This window comes from Pygoscelis adeliae, unplaced genomic scaffold (genome assembly GCF_000699105.1).
Source record: "Pygoscelis adeliae isolate BGI_AS28 unplaced genomic scaffold, ASM69910v1 Scaffold31, whole genome shotgun sequence".
Taxonomy (NCBI): Eukaryota; Metazoa; Chordata; class Aves; order Sphenisciformes; family Spheniscidae; genus Pygoscelis; species Pygoscelis adeliae.
Window position 1 is genome coordinate 8,254,503 of NW_008824233.1, and position 19,888 is coordinate 8,274,390.

Sequence of the window (19,888 nt, forward strand, 5' to 3'; positions counted from 1 at the left end):
TTTCAGGAAAGCCTGAAATTTACAGAAGCAAAAGGCTTGCAGCCATGTCACAAGAACTAGCTGGAAGGCCATGCCCTGCTATAGAAGAATTCAGAAAGAAGGGGGGAAAAGCCACTCATATTTAAGAAGTATGCTAACAGAATATACACATTTCCCATTTATCTGGAATAGCATATTTATTGGGCAAGTCAGAGAAGTGCCTACATATTTTATTGCTGTGATTTAATTTTTCATTTTTTTTCATTTTCATCTCGCTGCATAGGGTACATAAACCGGCTTTTCAAGAACAAAAGCAAATGAAAACTATGATTTTTCCTTCTTCCATCTGCCTCAAATGTTCTTAAGCCAACAAATCAAAATATGACTAGGCGTAATTTTTAAATACAACTCCAAATAAAACTTAAAACTAAAAAGAGTCATTTTTCAACCCACAAAGCCTTTGGGAGACTGAGGGAAATGAGTGAAGATTAAAAAAAACATATATGTGTATATATATTTTTTTTTTTTTGTGATGACAGCTTCTGCCAGAAAGAGTTCAAGGTAGATTTGCCTGTCTCACTAAAATTCTACTTTTCTGTTTTCCTGCATGTTTCTAGTCCACTGTTTCTGTCAGTCCATTAGTCTTTGTTTCATAGTAGTAATTATATGCCCAAGCTCTTCAAGAATGAGTGTGCATCAACCATAGTGGTGCTCATGCTGTGGGTGAATTAATTAAAGCACCAAGAAATTCATGCTCAGCAATGAGAACAATTGGCTTGATGCACTCTAATGTAGATTTACTCGCAAAGACCTAAGGGCATGTGAAGTAACTGCTGTGATCATCTACCACATATTGGAGCGTACTGTAATTGCTGTGTCTCTGTTCTGAACCTAGACTACTAGTCATACAGCAAGTGGCTCCTTCGCCCACATCTGTTCATCCTGCCTCATTAATGAAGACAGCTGTCCCCATTATGCTTCAGTGGGGTGAAGTATAGTGAGAACAAAAGTCTGGAGAAGACATGTGTAGGAAAGAAGGGCAGGAAGGTGTCCAGGAGCCTGGAATGGAGGTAATTCAGATGAAGCTCCTATCTGACAGCAGGACCTGGAGGAGCGTTACTGCCAAGCCATCTGGAATGGAAATTTGGTAATGAGAGGACACGACTACGCCATTCCATCATCTGTGAAGATTTCCTGGAAATTGCAAGCCTTGATACACGAGGAAGTCCAGAACCGTAGAATAGGAGAGTGAGGACTGGATTGACAGCCTTTGTCAGAATTAAGCCCAATAAGTAATACTTACTTGCTCTAATGCAATTACATTTTAACAGCCAAATTGAATTACAGATGAAATTTCAGAGGTTTCACTGTGAATAAACACAATGTGTGTGTGTCACAGTTCATCCATTATTTAGCCAGTTATTCTTAGAAACCGGGTTTGCACTAGGTTACTGGGAGCCTGCCTGTATAGGCAGAAGCAATCAATAGCAAGGGCCTACTGCTGTCCTTATCAATGCCAATGAGGTTTGCAAAATTACTTCAAAGAACAGGGATAGCATTTAGGTCCTCTGCCGCATATTTGAAAACAGAACAGACTGAATGCGAACTGATCAAATAAGTCTCTGTCTATACAGTGTCTGTTATGACTATTCATCAGCGTATGATCTTATCACTTGGTTTCACATGAGCTGCATTGCTTTTGTTAATACCATTTTTAGAGTTTATTTGGTTAAAACTATGCAACTTCCTGTATGGAGACTTTTATTAATTTAGTTCAAGATTCCATTGATTTAGTTTTATATGAGAAAGAAATCACTTCAAATTGATATGAATTGGGTTTAAATTGGATTATGATAGATTGCCCGTAGACACCGTTGAGTCCATAAGCTCTGGCAACCTAATAATAACTTCAAGCTTTCCTTCATTTTCCCTCTTTCAAGCTCTGTAATAAGTCAATTGTTTTTCACCCCACTCATCTTGCAGCGAGACTTCCCACAGTGAATTAGAATTAAGTTCAGCATCTTTTTACGCCTAACCTTGTAAAACCATCGACAAATATTGCCTAAAAGCCAGAAGCACTGTACATATAATATAATTTCAAACTATTAAAACCTATCGGTTGCATTTAGTCTTCTAATATAGGTGGGGGGCTTTCTGTTTTATTTATATTGAGGAAATTTTTTTCCTATGTACTATGTCTTAGTAGGAAATTTTAAGAGGGTTGATTCACTTTCATAACTTCAGACCAAGTCTTCTGATTTAACACAGTGCAGGTTTAGCATAGCGCAACGTACCGTGATGGAGTCAGCTAGTTTTGAGCTACTGTCACACTCCTCTTGTTCTAAAATTGGCCATTGGCCAGTCTGATTTGCTTCATGAATTAGAGAAAATGAAAGCTTATTGCCCTAGTGGTGCTTATTGGCAAATAGGAGTTGCTGTAACTTAGGGATATCACAGATCTGTCCTTTTTTTCCCGATTACGTTGTCTGCAGTAGAGGCCCAGAAAAAAGGGATATGGCATCACACCAGTATTCCTGCTCATTAGTGACAATCCTGTCCCTAAGGAAACTGTGCTATTGGGCGTATCCATTGATTGGCTTCAAAGCCGCTGAAATGGTGCTATGGCTCTGGTATTTAGTGGAGTATTGCATAACAGTGCTACCAGTTGGATCCAGACAGTTTCTAAGCTCTGAAATACATTCCTTTATAAATATGTGAAAGATGAGCTATTGGAAGAGAGATAACTGTTGCCTTGTACCAGGTGGGCTGTAACTTATTACAACAGAAGCAAGAGCAAGGATATTTTACAGGTTTTTGGTTTTGCCTTTTTGTTGCTATTCTGAGAGGAAACAAAACTGTGCGCTAGCAAGCAGAAACTGCCAGTTTAGAGGAAAAGGTACAGGTGAATGAAGGTGGTAGGAGAAGAGTGGTGAGACTTGTGGCAATGACAAGACAAAACCAGATGCAGTTGCAAACAAAAATCTCTGTCCCACAAATAAGTGATTCACGTGTATCTTCTTTTTCTGGTGGTTAAGCATCCCATTCCTGGAGGATGTGTAAGGCTAATGTTTGAAATATGACGACAACGAAATTATATCAGATTTGAAAAAGGCTGTTTGTTTGAGGAAGCAGTCTGCCAATGGTTACATTGTGCAATGGTAAAAAGCTAAATAATATGAAGTTGTTATCGTTTAACATTGTACATCAAGATGTGTCATTGTCAGACTGAGGGGCCTAAATGAGATCTGTAAATACATTATAAGCTAAATTATTCTAGTAGCACTCAAGTAGTAGAGTTTCATTTTAGAAGGTAGTTTCCCTGTCAGATGCAGTATAAAAGAATTTGCAGGAATTATGATGTCTAGAAACATCTGAAAGCATTTGCAGTCTTTTTTTTTTTTTTTTTTTTGTCTGCACAACTGATATATCTGTAGCCTGTGACAGAAAAGCAGACAAAATTACCAGAAGTTGATCTTGCAGGATTTCTATCCAAGATGAGAAATACTAATGCTAGTATCTCCTAGAGATAATATTCTCTTTGAAAATTTTAGGCACATTTTTCAGACTTACGAATCCAAAATAGTTAACGTTTACATTTCTAAAGGCGTGTCTGCACACAAGCTGGTTGAATCAGAACGAGGATCTGCATACAGATCGTGCCTTGTGTTAGTTACACAACAAGTCAGATTAGATAGTCTTTTCTTGGTTCAAAAATTCTATGAACGAAATCCAGTTTCTGAACTTTGGAAGCATCTCAGATTTTCTTTTCTTATGCAAATTATGTCTCATTTTTTCCCAGAGTAGTTACAAATCACCTGCAATCAATGTCACTAGGCTGGGATCAGGTTAAATCCTGTTCACTGAATTAAACCGTTTGATTGGCTTTAGTTTCTTTGAAGACTACAGGAAGCATTCATATAAAATAATAAAAGTATTAATTACTGCTGTAAAATATACACCTGAACACAGTGTAGACTATATTGCTATGGACAATGGAAATGTGAACCCACTCAAGGGACAGATCGTGACAGCTGTATCTCTAATGGGGTTGCCACTTGTCCCATAGAAAATTATACTTCTCATAATACATTCTCAAATCCCACATTCTGTTTTGGAAGTGCGTAGACTATTGCTTAACTTATATTTTCCAGCTCTATGTGAAAAAAAGGGTGAAATCTGGCAACAGTACTGCTACAAAATCTTTCACTTGCCCCTAAGGTATTGCTGCTGCTTTCCTTGATGGATGGGAACACCTGCTTTGTTTCTGAAGGTTGCAGTTGGAGCCAACATCACCCCAACAGAACTGCTAATGATAGGATCTTGTCCCCTTTGAGAGAAGCACCCAAGTGAAGATCTTGTGATATGTGTTGCTGGATACCTCCATTTTCTTCTGCACCTGACAAGGTGAGCTACTGTTGCAATATCTCTCTAATCCTGGTCTAGCACATCTGGCTGATCCAGGAAAATTCAGGATCATTCAGGGCTGGGCATTAAGTGATCATTACAACAAAGTGCATTTAAAAGAAAAAAAAAGATAGACAAGGTTTTGGGAGAGCCACCCCTGATCCACACACTGCTTCCCCAGCTGTTGCCAAAGCCCCATAAAGCTTTGGCAACATTTCTTGGAGAATGTAGATGGTGCATTGGCACTGTGGCACTGGTATTTATTTTCCCTGTGCTTAACAACTTCTTAGTTGTCCCTTCATGAGAGAAAGGGACGTTTGTGTCCAGTATGTTTTTAAATGTCTTTTCTGGCACTGTAATCTTGTTCACGCTAATAAATGCAGAGAATGTAGGTCCCAACATCTGTATGACACACCTGAATGACACTTTAGCTTCACATAGACAATTGCTGGGGCTACTGTGCTGGTGAAGCTTTAGAAGTGGAGAAATGAAGACACATCCTCCTTGGATACTGTTTTCAAAATGAAAAGACCATAAGAGGAGATGTAAACCCTAAGGATAGTACGCTTCGTGCATTACTCATGTATTATAATTGAATATGAGGGAATTGGAGAGGCAGAATGATGAGTCCTGAAGGCTGTTACTTTACAGTGTAATGAGGAAGCTTAGTGCCCCAGCTTATATGAACAGTTAACTGAAATAGTTTGGTCCTACACCTTCATGGTGATATATCAAATACAGTATTATTTTACATAACTTCAAGTAGTAAACTTTATTATGATTATAAATGATAGACATTAATGGATCATTAATCCATATAATAATAGTGCATTTTCATAAAACAGTTTCAATTCATTTAAAATTCTCCCTAAGAACCTTTCTGACACCCTCTACCAGAAAATGACTTTATTTTATTTATCCCTAATCGTTCCACACTTCCTTGGTTCCACTAATTACTGCTTCAATTCTCAACTGTTTGTTCAGATCACCTTTAACCACAATTCCCATAAATTAAAATACAGCACCAGCTTGTCAGGCTTCAGATGAATGTCTAAGTGTATTAACCAAAGTATATACTATAAGATAATGCCCAGGAAGGCTCCACGCATGAATCATGTGACGATATTCTATAGAATACAGCTACATGTATTGCTACACTATGTATAATTACTTGGGCAGGTGTTTACCGTCTTAAGTAATCAGTCGATTAATTCATGTCTCGAGATAGCCTGAGATCTGTAGTTAGTGATTATCCTCTTTTGCTGAGTTTTGGCAACTTGATTTCTCTAAGCATGACCTCATCAAATGCTGATCATTTAAGTTCTGAAGTCATAAACTGACACAAAGGTCATTGGCTAAAAAGATAATAAATGAGGTTGTATAGTTTGATCCACTACTTTTGAAAGCAGTGTCTGGGTCTTAGGGGAAAGAAAAAACCCTAAGCCCCAAGTGCTCATCATTTACCTTTGTGTACTATGCAAGTTTTAATTGAAGTCCATGGTTTGTGGTTGATATCAATTGGCCAGGTTCCACAAAAGTAAGGAAACTGAGCTCAATTATACCTAATGCAACAAAGCTGCTTGCAATGGAATGAGTAAGTAAGCATAGGCACAGATCTCAAAGATCAAGATCCTGAAATATGTTGCGTTCACTTGTAAACTAGATTAGCATATTGTCTCTACAGTGGTCTAATAAGGGCTCAAAACTATCCACACAAATTTGGAAAAAGTCTAATTGTTTAGTCTTTCAAACTCAGGTCTTTTTTCATGGTTGATTGCAGTCTGAAAATGTGTACATGTGTGTTTTGTTTATTAAGTCAGGATAAAGAATACAGTGGAATAAATCATGAACTTGTGCAGTCATGGCTGGGAAGTTATATTTAATAAGTATAAAACAACTTTTCATTGTTCACATTCTTTTTACCTTCCTGTAAACCTATTCCTACATGCGCTTAAGCACAGATACATCATTTACAGCTGCCTCCACTACAGTCCAACCTCCTGATCCAGTTGTATTTCTGGGTGCCTCTTCCTCACTCAGAGTGTTACACGTGGTAAAGAATCAGTATATTACTTGCCTTACCTCTACTCACGTACACTGCTGAAGTTTGACTAGTATCAGGAGCAGTGTGCTCCTCCGAGTACTGCTCATGTATCTACTTGTCTCAAGCTCCCACTTGTGAAACAATGACTGCCTACTTACAGATTAAAGTCCTTCATGTCTATCATACTGAAATTCTGTTCATAAAGCGATCTAGAGTTTTATTCTGACCACTTCTATGTAATTTCTATGCTTACTGAACTACAGCGGTCGCCCATTATGAAGCATATAAATAGGCATCAACAAACTCCCAATAATTTAACAAATGCTTTATATGGAACAACATATAAGCAATTTTCTTGAGTTCTGTAAGTGAAGCTGTCAAGAAATGGGTTTTCCTCTTTTAAGCTAGAGGATCAAAAACTTGTAATGCTTCTGGATCCAAAGAGTTTGTCAAACCTGGCATAACTTCATAGCCAGGTTAGGGGAGATCTGAATTAAACATATCGAGATTCTCTTGTCATTTCATTTTAGTAGAACAAATGCATTCTTGCAAAGTGCATCTTACTTCTTTAACTTTGAACATTAATTAGTAAATTGACCTAATATCTCAGGAAAAACTACCAGCTCTTCGGTGAGATCGAATAGTGATGCATAAGAGTAATCTGAACAAGTATATTCTAATCAATTGATTTTTGAATTATGATCCGGTGTTCTGAAAGCAGCTATGTGAGGAACCATTTGAGTTTGCTTAGTTGAATTATTTTTTATAATTACTATGGAGCTCTCATTTTACGAGATTTTAATTGTACTTTTCATCAGGCTTCTGCTCACTTTTGAACGTTTGATTTGGCTTTTTTCTTCCAGAATTTTCTTTGAATAGTCCAATTTTACTTCAATATTTTCCAGCCAGGTATTCTGTAAGATTTACTTTTGAGCCTCTTTGGTGTAAGCTGATTCTTGACAATACAGTAAGTATTTCAAATATATATGGAAATGCTTCAGTATTTTCCTGCTGTTTGTCAGAAAAAATTTTGCTTTTACAGAGGTGTTTTTTCCTTGATCTTCACGTTCTGATTGGCAACTTTTTTTTTTTAAATAACTTTTTTTTTTCCTTACTGTATAAAAGTAATTTGAATAATTATCATATTTCTTCACTGAAGTATTGCTGTGCTTTAAAAAATGCTTATCCAAAGAGTATCTGTGGTGACTTTTTTTTGTTTGTTCTGAAGAAAGATTATCAGTCAGTTACTGGATTTCCCAAGGCTTGGATGTCTTGGAATTAAGACACTATATGCTTCTAAACTTTATCCAAGATCTAGGGACAAAAGCACTTGGAAGAAATCTCTTTAAGGAATCAGTTCAAAATTCATATGAATCCAAAACTAATGTTGCTTTGAAGTCAGCCTGTGTCTGCAAGCTTTCCCCTTCCTTGGACCTGGACATGTTTAGAAGTGATAGTCGTAAAGAAGTCTGCAACCAGTTTCTTTATTGGTCCAGTTCATATATGAATCCTCTTCACAGAAATAGGACAAACCTCATTAAGTATTTGTTATGTCTTTGCTTTTTCACCTTCAGAGTAAGACTTTTTTTCAGGCACCTAACTCGCAGAGCAGGAGAAAGGGTGGCATACGGAGGCCAGGTACATACATTTATTGTACCTAGTATAAAAGATTTAGGCTCTGTCCCTATGAATGAACATCTATAATATTCCAAAATTATTACTTTGTGGACTATGTACTTAATTTTGCTACTTTTTAGTTCCTGGTGTGTAAAGAATGCAGTATGCAAGGTGGGTAATGCTACTCTACCTAAAAATAAAGATTTATAAAAGTATTTGTGGGAATGTCATTGTTCAATGATAAAGCTCTAATTGCAGAATTCAGTGAATGTTTTACAGTGATTAATTTATCTACTATATCAATTTTCTTGTTCTGCAAGCAGAACAAGAATAAATTGTCATTACAATGACAATTTATTGTATACTAAAACACAGTCTTTACAATTGAAAGGCTAAATGACAGAATTACTCTACGTAAGACACATAAGGAAGTCTAGAAATAAGGATTTGTTTGTGGGCTTTTTTCCACCTTCCTTTTAAAATTCTGATGTATGTGCTTTGCATGGGCACTGTAAAATAAGCTGGTTTTAGGACATTTCTGAATAGGAGAGAAGTCATTTGACATAATAGCAAATACCTTTGCAAGTCTTCAAGCTGTTCTATTCAATATACAGTGTTACAATTTTGCAACATAGGGCACACAAGGAAATGAAAAAAAAAAGCTGAATTATGATGTGGTGATACTGTAAATGGATTATGATTTTACAATGGATATGTTTTTCTGAATCTGAAAAGAATAAAAATTATATGTAGTCTGTTTGGGGTTTTTTGCGAACCGTCATATTAAAATTTTATTACACGTTAGAAGAAAAATAGTAAGATTACTGGAGGAGTCTGGCAAAGAACATTTACCAAAAGTTATCCAAACACTGTATTCTTTACAGTGTATTCTTTAAAGACTCATCTGTGCCTATTTCTTCTTGTCTTCTACTACAGAAGTAATTTCAGCAGTTGTATTTTAAAATCAAATATTGAAAATAAGCCTGTAAAGATCAATAAAAAGCTGAGTTATTCAGTACCAAGCAGAACAAAACATTTTGTTCCACCTTTTTTTGTTATTAAATATTGAAATAAAGCCTCTGAGTATTTCTTAAGTAGAGGAGTATTTTAGCGTCTTTATTAAAAAAAAAAGCTGATTCTAAAATCCACCTAGAGGTGAATGATAGTGTATTTTTTTTAAATGCTGTTCTCTCTTTAAATTGTAGAGAATTTAAGACTAAAGCCTGTCAAAACTTCTCAAGTAATACAAAGGGAAGATGTTTGGTATTAATTACCCTTTTGCTGTTATCCAGTCTCCACTTCCTCTGAATTTTTACCAGCCACAAGATCTTATGAGGAACTAAAAAAACAGTGTTTTGATTGAAGAAGGACTTTTTTAAAAAAAAACAAATCAGAGTAAGCCTACTTAAAATACATTTGATTGGAGAATATTCACTTTTGCAAAGCAAGTCAAAAAACATTGGCTTTCTGCCTATAATGCATTGTTTTGCCTCTGTAAATAACATTTTCATATAGCATTAACAATCCATTTCCTTTCCTCTATGATGAGAAATATTTTTCATGTCTGTGGTCTTAAAAAAAAAGAAAAGAACTGAAGTACTGCAGCCACATAAGACTTGTACATGCTGGGTCTTTCAAGACAGATTCCAGTGAATTCTAGAAGATTTCTTAGGTCTTAATAGTTTTTTGGTTGGCTCGTTTGAATTCAGACCTCCGACGTGCTTTGCCTTTGCAAAGTGCAATACAAGGCCACAAGTTTCTGGGGTTATACGACTGTTCCAGCCTTCATAAATTGTAGCGTTTTCTGTTGTTTCAGTTAAGTGTCTTCTGTTGTTTTTTTCTTCCCCCCCATTGATATAGAGAAATGAAAAATGGAGACTTTGCAGTTTTCTGTTCATGTGATCATTGAGTGCTTTATGTGAGGTCTCATATAAAATTAACAGAATTTAGAGAGGAAAATAGAGAACATGAATGTTCCAGTGGTTGGAAGAGAGAGAGTGAGATAGAAAGCAGTCCATTTTTAATGAGCCTTTAAAATATACTGCCTTGCACTGTGTAATACAGTATACACTGTATGTACATCCCCCAGTGTATGACCAATGGCTAGGGTGGGGATATCCCTGTATTTCTTTTCTTTTGAGTTCTGATGGCCAATTTATAAGTGAAAATCAAGACCTGGATCAGACTGGCATACTGCAAGATGGCATCAGTCAGTAGCCCACACCAGTTAGCAAACTTCTCTTTCACAACTGATATGTCAGCAGAGACGTAATCTTGAGATTTCTGTTGGTATGTCTTTGGTGAACAGCACAGTATGATATTGCCGGCTCTCCGGGAGAAGGCAGCTTGCCATTGATGACAGTGAATTGTATAGCAAGGTGATGGATACCGCTGCGTGGAGGACAAACCAACAGGCAGGTAAAAGGCACAAAAGCAACCTGGGCCACACATCAAGAAATAGGTGGTAAGGCTCACACTGTTTAAGGACGCGGATTACCATGCCCTCTTCAGGGCTTTGGGGTTTTGCGAAGGTGTTTGGTGGAGAGAGCATCATCAGAGGCTGAGGAAAGCATGCGTGCTCTGACCACTGAGGAGATGGGGAACAAGCAGGTGATGGCAAGGGAGAGGCAAGGTGTTTGATAATAGCTGTTGTGATGATGGTGGAGCTAGAAGGTGGCCACCCCGTAAAGACAGCCCCTAAGAAGAGAGTTGCATGCATCACTCCGTCCATTTCATGCTGCCAGGCACGCAATTAGGCTGCAGTGAAGCAATCATTAAAAGGCTAATTGCGTAACATGCAGCGTTATGGGGGGCACAACCCCAATCTTTTTCTTGCTCACTGTTCAGTTTTTCCCCTCCCTCTGCTTGTGAGGCAGTTATGTTAATACAATGCAGCTTTCAATGCTGCAAAGATGACTTTGGTTGAATGAAAGCGTACTTTTTGTGGAGTAGAGGTTGAATACAGTTATGCTTTTCTTCCCTTGACACTGGGTCAGGTAGCACACATGATGAGTTAGGAGCTGCATTTGATGCTTGTTGCATAACCAGGTGTATTACAGAAGATGCAACTCTCCATTTTGCAAGGTTTACTTCTAGCAACTTGCAGCAAACTCATGTCACGTGTGCTGCTTTTCCGGTCACTAAAATGCAGTCATTTTGGTGATGGCCACAGCATGTGCTGTGAAGTAACAAACTGTAATTTATTTTTATCAAGAAAGGTAATTTCTGAAATTTGCAATGTTTGGTGCTTGTTCATTTTCCCTTTCTAGCAATGGATGGGGGTGTACAAGTTCAGAAGTTTCTAGCCGTGGAGAAAGAAGAAAATTGCAACCATTTCTACTTAAGCTTAGTATTTCTACCACAAGATGTAAAAAGGAAAAAAGTGAGTGGGGAAGTAACACAAGTGACTTACAACAGAAATGCAGAAGGCAATTTAAAAGATTAATTTGAGCCTTAAATATATTATACAACTCAGAACTGCAATGGACTCTTCAAGCATCCCCATTGCAGCTAATACCATTTTGAAAATGTGGCTTTCCTAGCATTAATTTATTGTTCAACTAGTTTCCCATGACTTCATGCTTTCTGTATTGGGGGTGTAGCGTTGCATGTGTTGATCTGAAAGCTAGTACCAATTTGTCACTGCCACCACCTAAACAGTAGCTAGTTCTTTCCTTTTTGCTACTGCAAAAGCGCAGGGCTTTATTTTATTTTTCTTCTCATTTCTTAGCCTTATGATTCCCACCTCTTGGCTTAAGCCTTGTCAGGTATATTCATAAGCTGTTTCTGACCTCCTGCAATTCAAGAGGGGGAAAAAAAAAGAACCTTGTGTGTGTAAATATCAATGGATGCAGCATTTATCCATGCAGAAAGTTCTGGCATTGTAAAGACAGCTCTGTACAGGTTTTACTAACAGCTTTAATAAAACTTCCAGGCCGCCTTCTTTTCTGTGGTTATGGAGGTTTTGGATTGTTTTTTTGGTTGTGTTTTTTTTGTTTAGTCTGGAAGTGCTAACTGATGGATAAAATAGGTTTATGTTGTATTATTTATTTGGAAAATCTGCTGCCAGTTTCCATGGTAGCTCAGAGGTCTAAAAAGGTGAATGAATTTTAAGTATTTAAAATGCAGTGCCACCACAAATAGCATATTTTGGAAACTCCAAAGATACTGAGGAGAATCATCTTGTGGACGTTTGTTAAGTCTAATGTTTAGAGGAAAGGAAGAGACACTATCCGTATCTGCAAGGAGGAAGGGAGTAATTCAGTTACGACATGGACATTGAGAGCAACGCAGTGTTTACAGGCATAAGAGAGCCGAGGGAGTATATTAGCTTAATGTGGACCCTGAAACAATATACCCACCTTTTCCCATATGAGAAGATATATTTGCAGATGTAACCAATATTTCTTAAATGCCAAACTTTGCTGGCTTGCAAATTGCAAGATGTTTGTCATTTATCATACCTTTTAGACCACTCTTGTGGCCTGTCACTATAGCAACTCTATTGGCTTCTACAGCAACACCTGGTCCTACCAGTAGCTTTACCCTGTTGAAGTTTCTTCATAAATAATCCATGTGAAAGAGAATGTAGCTGTCATGTTAATTTGTGGCTAACCTGGTTCTGGCAAGTTTATAATTATATTTATGAAGCAAATAAAGCAGATTGTTTGCTTTTTCTTCAGCGATGACTTAACACGAACTGGCAGAAACAAATAAAAGAAGCTTTACTAATCACAGTCAAAGTAAAAAAGAATGTCATAAGGATGTTCTAGTTACTATCTCACAAATCTGGCTTACTGTCTGTCTGACCTCTAGTTAATAGACATAGTGGTACTCCTCACAAAATGTGTTTACCTTCACAATAAATCCTATATACAACCTTTGGTTGCTTAATTCCCTTCCTCCTCCACTTCCCCCCTTCAACTCTTTTCTAACCTTGTCCCCACCCCAGTCTTGTCCCCATCCCTTAAAGTTGGAGATAACATCCACGGATGACAAAATAACATTTATGTTTAAAAATATTACCTTAAATCTAGAAGGACACAGTTGAGTTAAGCTTCTGTTCACCACTCAGACTAAATGTGGATAATAGTAGGCTGAGGGTTTGCATCTCCCTTGAATTCCAGTGTCTCCCCTTCAGATTTGGTCTTAATAATGTGGCAGACCTTTTCATACATAGGTCAATATATGGGTGGGAGGTGGCTGGAGCAGTAGAAGTCTGCAATTCTACCCTTCTGCTGCTTCAACAGTCCGACTAGAAAATGCAATATTGCTGGTATAAAGTAGTAGCAAATAATCTTAGACTGAAAATAAACTATTTGAGAAACTGTAAGGGAAAAGTGTGCCCACAGGACATAATATCCTCTGAATTACTCCTTATACATCACTGTTCAAGTCTGATGAAAACTTTCTGATTACTTTCAGAGGACTAGATTGTTATCTCTTCAGCCAAGATAAACAGCTAAGTTCACAAAATACCGATTGTCATCAGTGGGCACTGCAGTTTGGCACTGAAAAAGATACGCAGATGACACAATTATAGTTCCTTGTCTCTATTATTGTTTGACAAAATGACTATTTAAACTATTAGTAAATTTTATGGATTGTATTTCTGTTTATACAGATATTCTGCACTATATTTATCTCTCTGGCAACTGAAATAAACTTACTTTATCTGTTAAAGGATTATTAAGGCATATGTTTAATTTATTTGAGATTCTATTTTTACTATTTCCTGTATTACAGGAGACCTTCATTAATTTAGAGCAATGCAACACTTTTTGTAGTTCACATCATATAGAACAATTTCTCAGTTCATAATTGTACCATCCTGCCAATTATTCTTTCTGCCATTCTCTGAAAAGAATTCTTTAAATGCAGTATATATGACATGACTTACAAACCCAAAGTAACCAAATCAACTGAAATCAAAGTAAACCTTTTTTCAGGAGTTAAATGAAGTCGGCCTGTACAAGACAGCTACAACTCATGTTGTAGGTCTGTTGCTATAGAAAATTAGCTTCTTCAGTTTGCTGCTGCTTCTTTTACAAATGCCAGTTCAGTTAAGAGTGCCTGCGAGTTTATATCTGTGTATATAATTCATGGAGGAATTACATCTGGAGATGCTGCCTACTGAAATAGCTGACCTGCTTTCATCCCCTGAAGGATATTCATTCAACGCAGCCCCTGAAAAAAAGGATTTGCTACCTCACTATAGTGTAATACTTAACAACAACGAAACACGTGCATAAAAATCTTGTTGAACGGAATAAGGCCATTAATGCAGGAGCAGTGGGGGACAGTGTAACAGAAAATAGACAGAGAAAAGAAGCCCCTTGCCAGCTTCCTCTCCACGGTGCGTGGATGAGTCAGAGAGGACAGTCTGCCTCTGTCACAAGAATGCAAATTCCAGCTGGTGACTCTGACCTTACTATTGCCAGTGTGTACAATCCCTATAAACTGTGTATCTCATTAGCATTTTGAAAGAACTCCTTTCTGAAAGCTGAAGGGAGTTATGAATATGGGTGATTGAGTACAATTTTAGATATTGATACGTGTACAGGTGTGGGAAGTTCTTGTCTGAGCAGCCTATTATGTGAAAATAAAGAAATTAGACCAGAGCAACTTTATTCAATCCGATATATCTTTCAGTCTCACGTGCATTGGATATCAGTTCGATAATTCACTGGCCAAAAATGTAATTACCACTGCTTGTATATCTTTAAGATCAGGTTATCATATGATCCTAAAACAGTGTTCAAAACAGAATCCTTAAGGTACGGCATGGAAAGGCTGTGTGATCCACATGGGACAGGGTCCGAGTAGAGACAGGGTAAAGATTTGCTCTTGGCCAAACCGGTAACAGGACTTATTTCAGAAAAGAAACGTCATGCAGTTCTCTGCTTTTCCCAGGCTCACTACCTGGAGGGGAACCAGAAGCAACATGCCTGCTCCTTCGGCTGTGCACGGTTTCTGCTTGACGTGTCCTGGGTTGTTCCTTCACGAGACTGACTTGTGGAGTGAGTCATAAGTGCGGAGGTGCTGAGAATTCAGAAATCATCTACACAAGGAAGATATAAGGTAATTATGCCTGTACTTTAGTCTTTACAGGGTACTGTAAATCTTTAACATTTGGCAGTGAAAGGAGCTGAAGTGTATCACTAAAGTCTACCATAACCGGCTAAATTATTATGCATACCTGGAATGTTTTTCAGGGCAAATGAAGGTCAAGAAATGGATGGGGGGAGTGATGCATCTCCAGAGTCTCTATTTAAAGAATGATTAGGTCCAGATTTTACTTAACATTCCTCACACACGTGTCTGTGTGAAAATGGTAACATTTCTTGTGATAATTTTTAAGAAGATTGCAACATTTTAAAACGTTACATAGATTTTCTGGTATGACTTATCCCATTGTCTACAGTAGGACTGCTCATCTAAAAAGGTGAATGAGATTATTTGGTTATCTTTTGCCTTCTTGCTTAGTCTGTCTACTCTAATTCTAATGACATCTGTCTTTAAGAATCAGCGCTTCTGCAGTCTTTCCAGTTTCTTCTTGACTACTGTTAGTCATTTTTAGATTCAAATTTGGAAAACACCATGTACAGTCCTGCTTTTCCCTGTTTGCTTTTTCTTACAAAAGTAGGAAAAGTATAGAACGCCATGTTTGTTATATGAGAGAAAAGAGATGGCTTTAAAAAGGAGAGAAGACTTTGGCTAAATATGCTTTTTGAGTACAAATATGACTCAGCAATTAAATTTGATTTGATGATAAAAAAACATCAAGAACAAAAGCCAAATAAATAATCTACTAGATTAGGGAGCAACCCCCCCCCCCCATTGTATCTTAACAGTGTCAAATGATGATTTGCCGATTCCTTACACACAGCTTTACAAGCAGCTTTCTAAACGTCAAGACTTTTAAGAAGTAGCTGCAGATAATAAACGAGCCACAACAAATAAATCTTCTTATCGCTTTGTGGAGTTAGTACAAATTTCTTAATTTATAGCTACTTACTTGGGATGTAAAAAAAAAAAAAAGCAATTTAAAATAATTATTTTCAAAATTTTAAAAATTATTTAACTTGGTTTTCTGATATTCTTGGTATAGTGTCAGTAGTAATTCTGCATTGATATGGAGCTGAGCAATGGTATGCTTATATTTTGCTGGAACAGCAGAAACTTAATCTAATTGTTATTGATTACTCCAACCTACAGCAGTTACACAAATATTTCTGAGCTTGTAAAATATTAAGTTTCTATTTGCATCACTTTGAATTTGTAGGATACATTGTACTTGTTTTTCTTCAAATGATTGCCTCTATCTAAAGTTACTTTTTTATGATTATTTACTTTTTCTCCTTGCTTTAGTTAGCAGGAATATGTCGCACAGTGACCGAGTGGTCTCAAATCTCAAAGCTGTTCCCGACAATTGATCAAAATAGATTTTAGGTGGAGAACTGCTATTTGAGGTTATAATTCTTGGGTGGTTGGTGAGCCAATTTAAGGTAGCTGATAACATTCATCACTGAAATAAGAAAGCCTGTGGGATTGGAGAACCGAGTAACTTTAAATCTCAGTTTAAATAGGAAAGTTCGAGTGTACATCTGAAATAATAGCAAATGCTCCACCCCAAATAGTCTCAGCATAAAGCACAACATATTTTGATCAGAAAGTATCTAATGTGATGTTTGCAGACTTCATAAAATATACATATCCTTCCCTGTCTGATCTTAAAACATTTAGGCTTTAAAGAAATTACTAAGAAGTGTCTCATGTTTATGTGGTTTTGCTCTTTTTATTGCTGTCGTGGTTTAACCTCAGTTGGCAACTGAGCACCACGCAGCCGCTCGCTCACTCCCCCCCAGTGGGATGGGGGAGAGAATCGGAAGGGTGAAAGTGAGAAAACTCGTGGGTTGAGATAAAGGCAGTTTAACAGGGAAAGCAAAAGCCGCGCACGCAAGCAAAGCAAAACAAGGAATTCATTCACTGCTTCCCATGGGCAGGCAGGTGTTCAGCCATCTCCAGGAAAGCAGGGCTCCATCACGCGTAACGGTTACTTGGGAAGACAAATGCCATCACTCCGAACGTCCCCCCCTTCCTTCTTCTTCCCCCAGCTTTATATACTGAGCATGACGTCACATGGTGTGGAATATCCCTGTGGTCAGTTGGGGTCAGCTGTCCTGGCTGTGCCCCCTCCCAGCTTCTTGTGCACCCCCAGCCTTCTCAGTCGGTAGAGCATGGGAAGCTGGAAAGTCCTTGACTAGTGTAAACACTACCTAGCAACAACTAAAGTATCGGTGTGTTATCAACATTGTTCTCACCCTAAATCCAAAACACAGCACTGTACCAGCTACTAGGAAGGAAATTAACTCTATCCCTGCTGAAACCAGGATAATTGCATTTTTGGGTAGAGAGGAAAGATAATAAAATAAAAGGACCTTTTAAAGAGAGAAAGCAAATTCTTGTTTATAAAATGAAAATGAATACTACAAAAAAAAAAAGTGTAGAGGAGCTTTAAATGCTTCTATAGGAATGATTGTATCTACAGTACACCTCAAACTAGGTATTTTAAAGCTAGGTGCGAATAGAAGTCCAATTCAGAAGATTTATTGAACTGATGGCAGTTTCCTTGTATACACACCTGGGTTTCCTTCCTGTGGAAATTGAGGAGCGTGAAGATGGTGCACAGCCACGTCTTGACCCACTGCGCGCAGGGTGGAGGGAGCCCAGCATGTACTCGGGTGGTGAGTACATGGTGAGGTGCCCCCATTTCAGATTGCCCATTAATTTACGCTCCTTCTCTGCAAGGTAGGTCAGCCCATAGGGCTGCTGCAACAGCGCTGCTCTTGGTTAATTAGGCAGCATGGCTACTGCTACCAGCCAACGAGTGTGTCCTAAACTGGGTGTGATGCCACTTTGAAAGGGATATCCACAGCAGAGAAAGGATGGAAACAGCATTAAGTGAAATATCTGTGTTAAAAATACTGAACTCTAGATGTGTCACCCTTGGTAAAGCCGGCAGTGCAGCTCTGTGCCTTCTGCTGAAAGGAGGGCAATGAAAACAGGAGGGAAGAAAATAGGAGCGGTCTGGTCTGGAAAGGGGCAGCACTAAGAGGTGAAAAACAACCGTTTGCATCCGTCTGCAGGTGCAGCAAACTGTAGGAACAAGAAGAGATGTTCAGCTAACCTGAGTGTAGCAGGGAACAACTGCTTTGGGACAGGGTATTTGGCTTCTCTGTTTGCTCTGCCTGTGGCCACTCTCTGGCCCTCAAGATGTTGCATGTTTTTAGCCATCTTTTCTCCCGTTGTAGTAGCTGGCATGCTGTAGCTCACTACCAGTAGTTGCTGGGTCCTAATATATCCTCTTTGAGGTTATGGAATCAAGTCCCGCTTCAACTGAGCCCACAACCTCGCCAGTGACTCTCCCTTGGTACGCTGGCTCCTTACACCATCACACTGCAGCGGCTGTGGGGCTGTGGCATAATACAGAGCTATCTCTGAAAATTGTGGGATGTTTTGGAAGAAAGATGTCTGCAAAAAGGTGCGATGTTGTGAACCTGAGTAACAAATTCAGGAATGATGGGAATACAGTACAAGTTTTGGTTAGGAAGGGTCTCCATCTATGCTTCAAAGTTATTCTAATAACCAGATTTCTTGGCTTCCTGCTTTTATTTAGGCTTATTTATCCTGGTCATCTGGTTCTATTAGTTCTGCAAACACATTTCTGTTCCCCCCAAATAATTTTTCAACCTATTAAGCAGTTTGATTTCGAGAGAAAAAGGTTTTTCAAACCTCTCAGAGGTTTGAACGGCCTACAATTTTCAGTGGCTGTCTTGAGGGAGGACATTATGTCAGTGATGAGAATTAGGGGAAAAAATAAGGGGAGCTTGAGTTGATCTGTTTCGTTGATGTGCTAGATGAGTTACTCAGAATTTTTGTGGCTCAGAATCAGTCTTCTTTCTTAATAGGTTTTGGGGGGAGATGGGACGGGGATGGGAGAGCAGCAGGAGGAGTTTAGAGGATCTGGAGGAAGAACATAATAGCGCAAAAGTGAGAAAGATAGATATTGGAATGCATAGGAAAGAACTAGAGAACGGGACAGGGGATAAATGATGTAAGACATAAATCTGTAGGAAGAACTTTGTTAGCCATACTCCTTGTGAAAGAAGTAATTTAAATGTAGAAATTTTCTGAAGTGTCAGATCTTTTCATTAATCTCCAGGTTAGCACTTTAAAAAGGTTTGCTATAAATTCAGCACTTGATAGTTTTCTCCCATTGGTGCAAGACTTCCCTGTATTAGATTTTACACCTCCTATTTTTTTTTTTTTTTCTTTCAGAATTAGCACCAAGCAGCTATATGCCACATGCATGTTTCTCTATTGTAGGCAAACCCCAGGAAGCTCATTAAGTTTTCTTTATGGCTCCTTTGCGCTGCTGGAACCATACCTAAGTGGAGTGTTTGACTGTCAGTGATTAGATACGACGAGGGTATATACTTTAGAAAATATCATAGTTGGCATACAGAAATAGACAAGTATAACAGCACTGCAGAGGACCATTTATTCAACAGGCATTTCAGTTGCATAAACAGTAACGCTTACCGAGTCCCTGACATTAGCTTCCAGCTTCAATGGTAAAATTGTTTCTGAAAGAGCTTCTCTGTAACCATACAGTATGGCAGAAATAAATATATCCTAAATTCAAGAAAATTGTGGATGTCAGAGATGAGCAGATTCCTACTAGTTTAAAATTTTACTGTTTATTATTCTATTTTGAGTGTTTTGGTGTAAAATACTTCTTTGAAGGGAAATACCCTTGTGAGAAATATGACATTGGTGGAA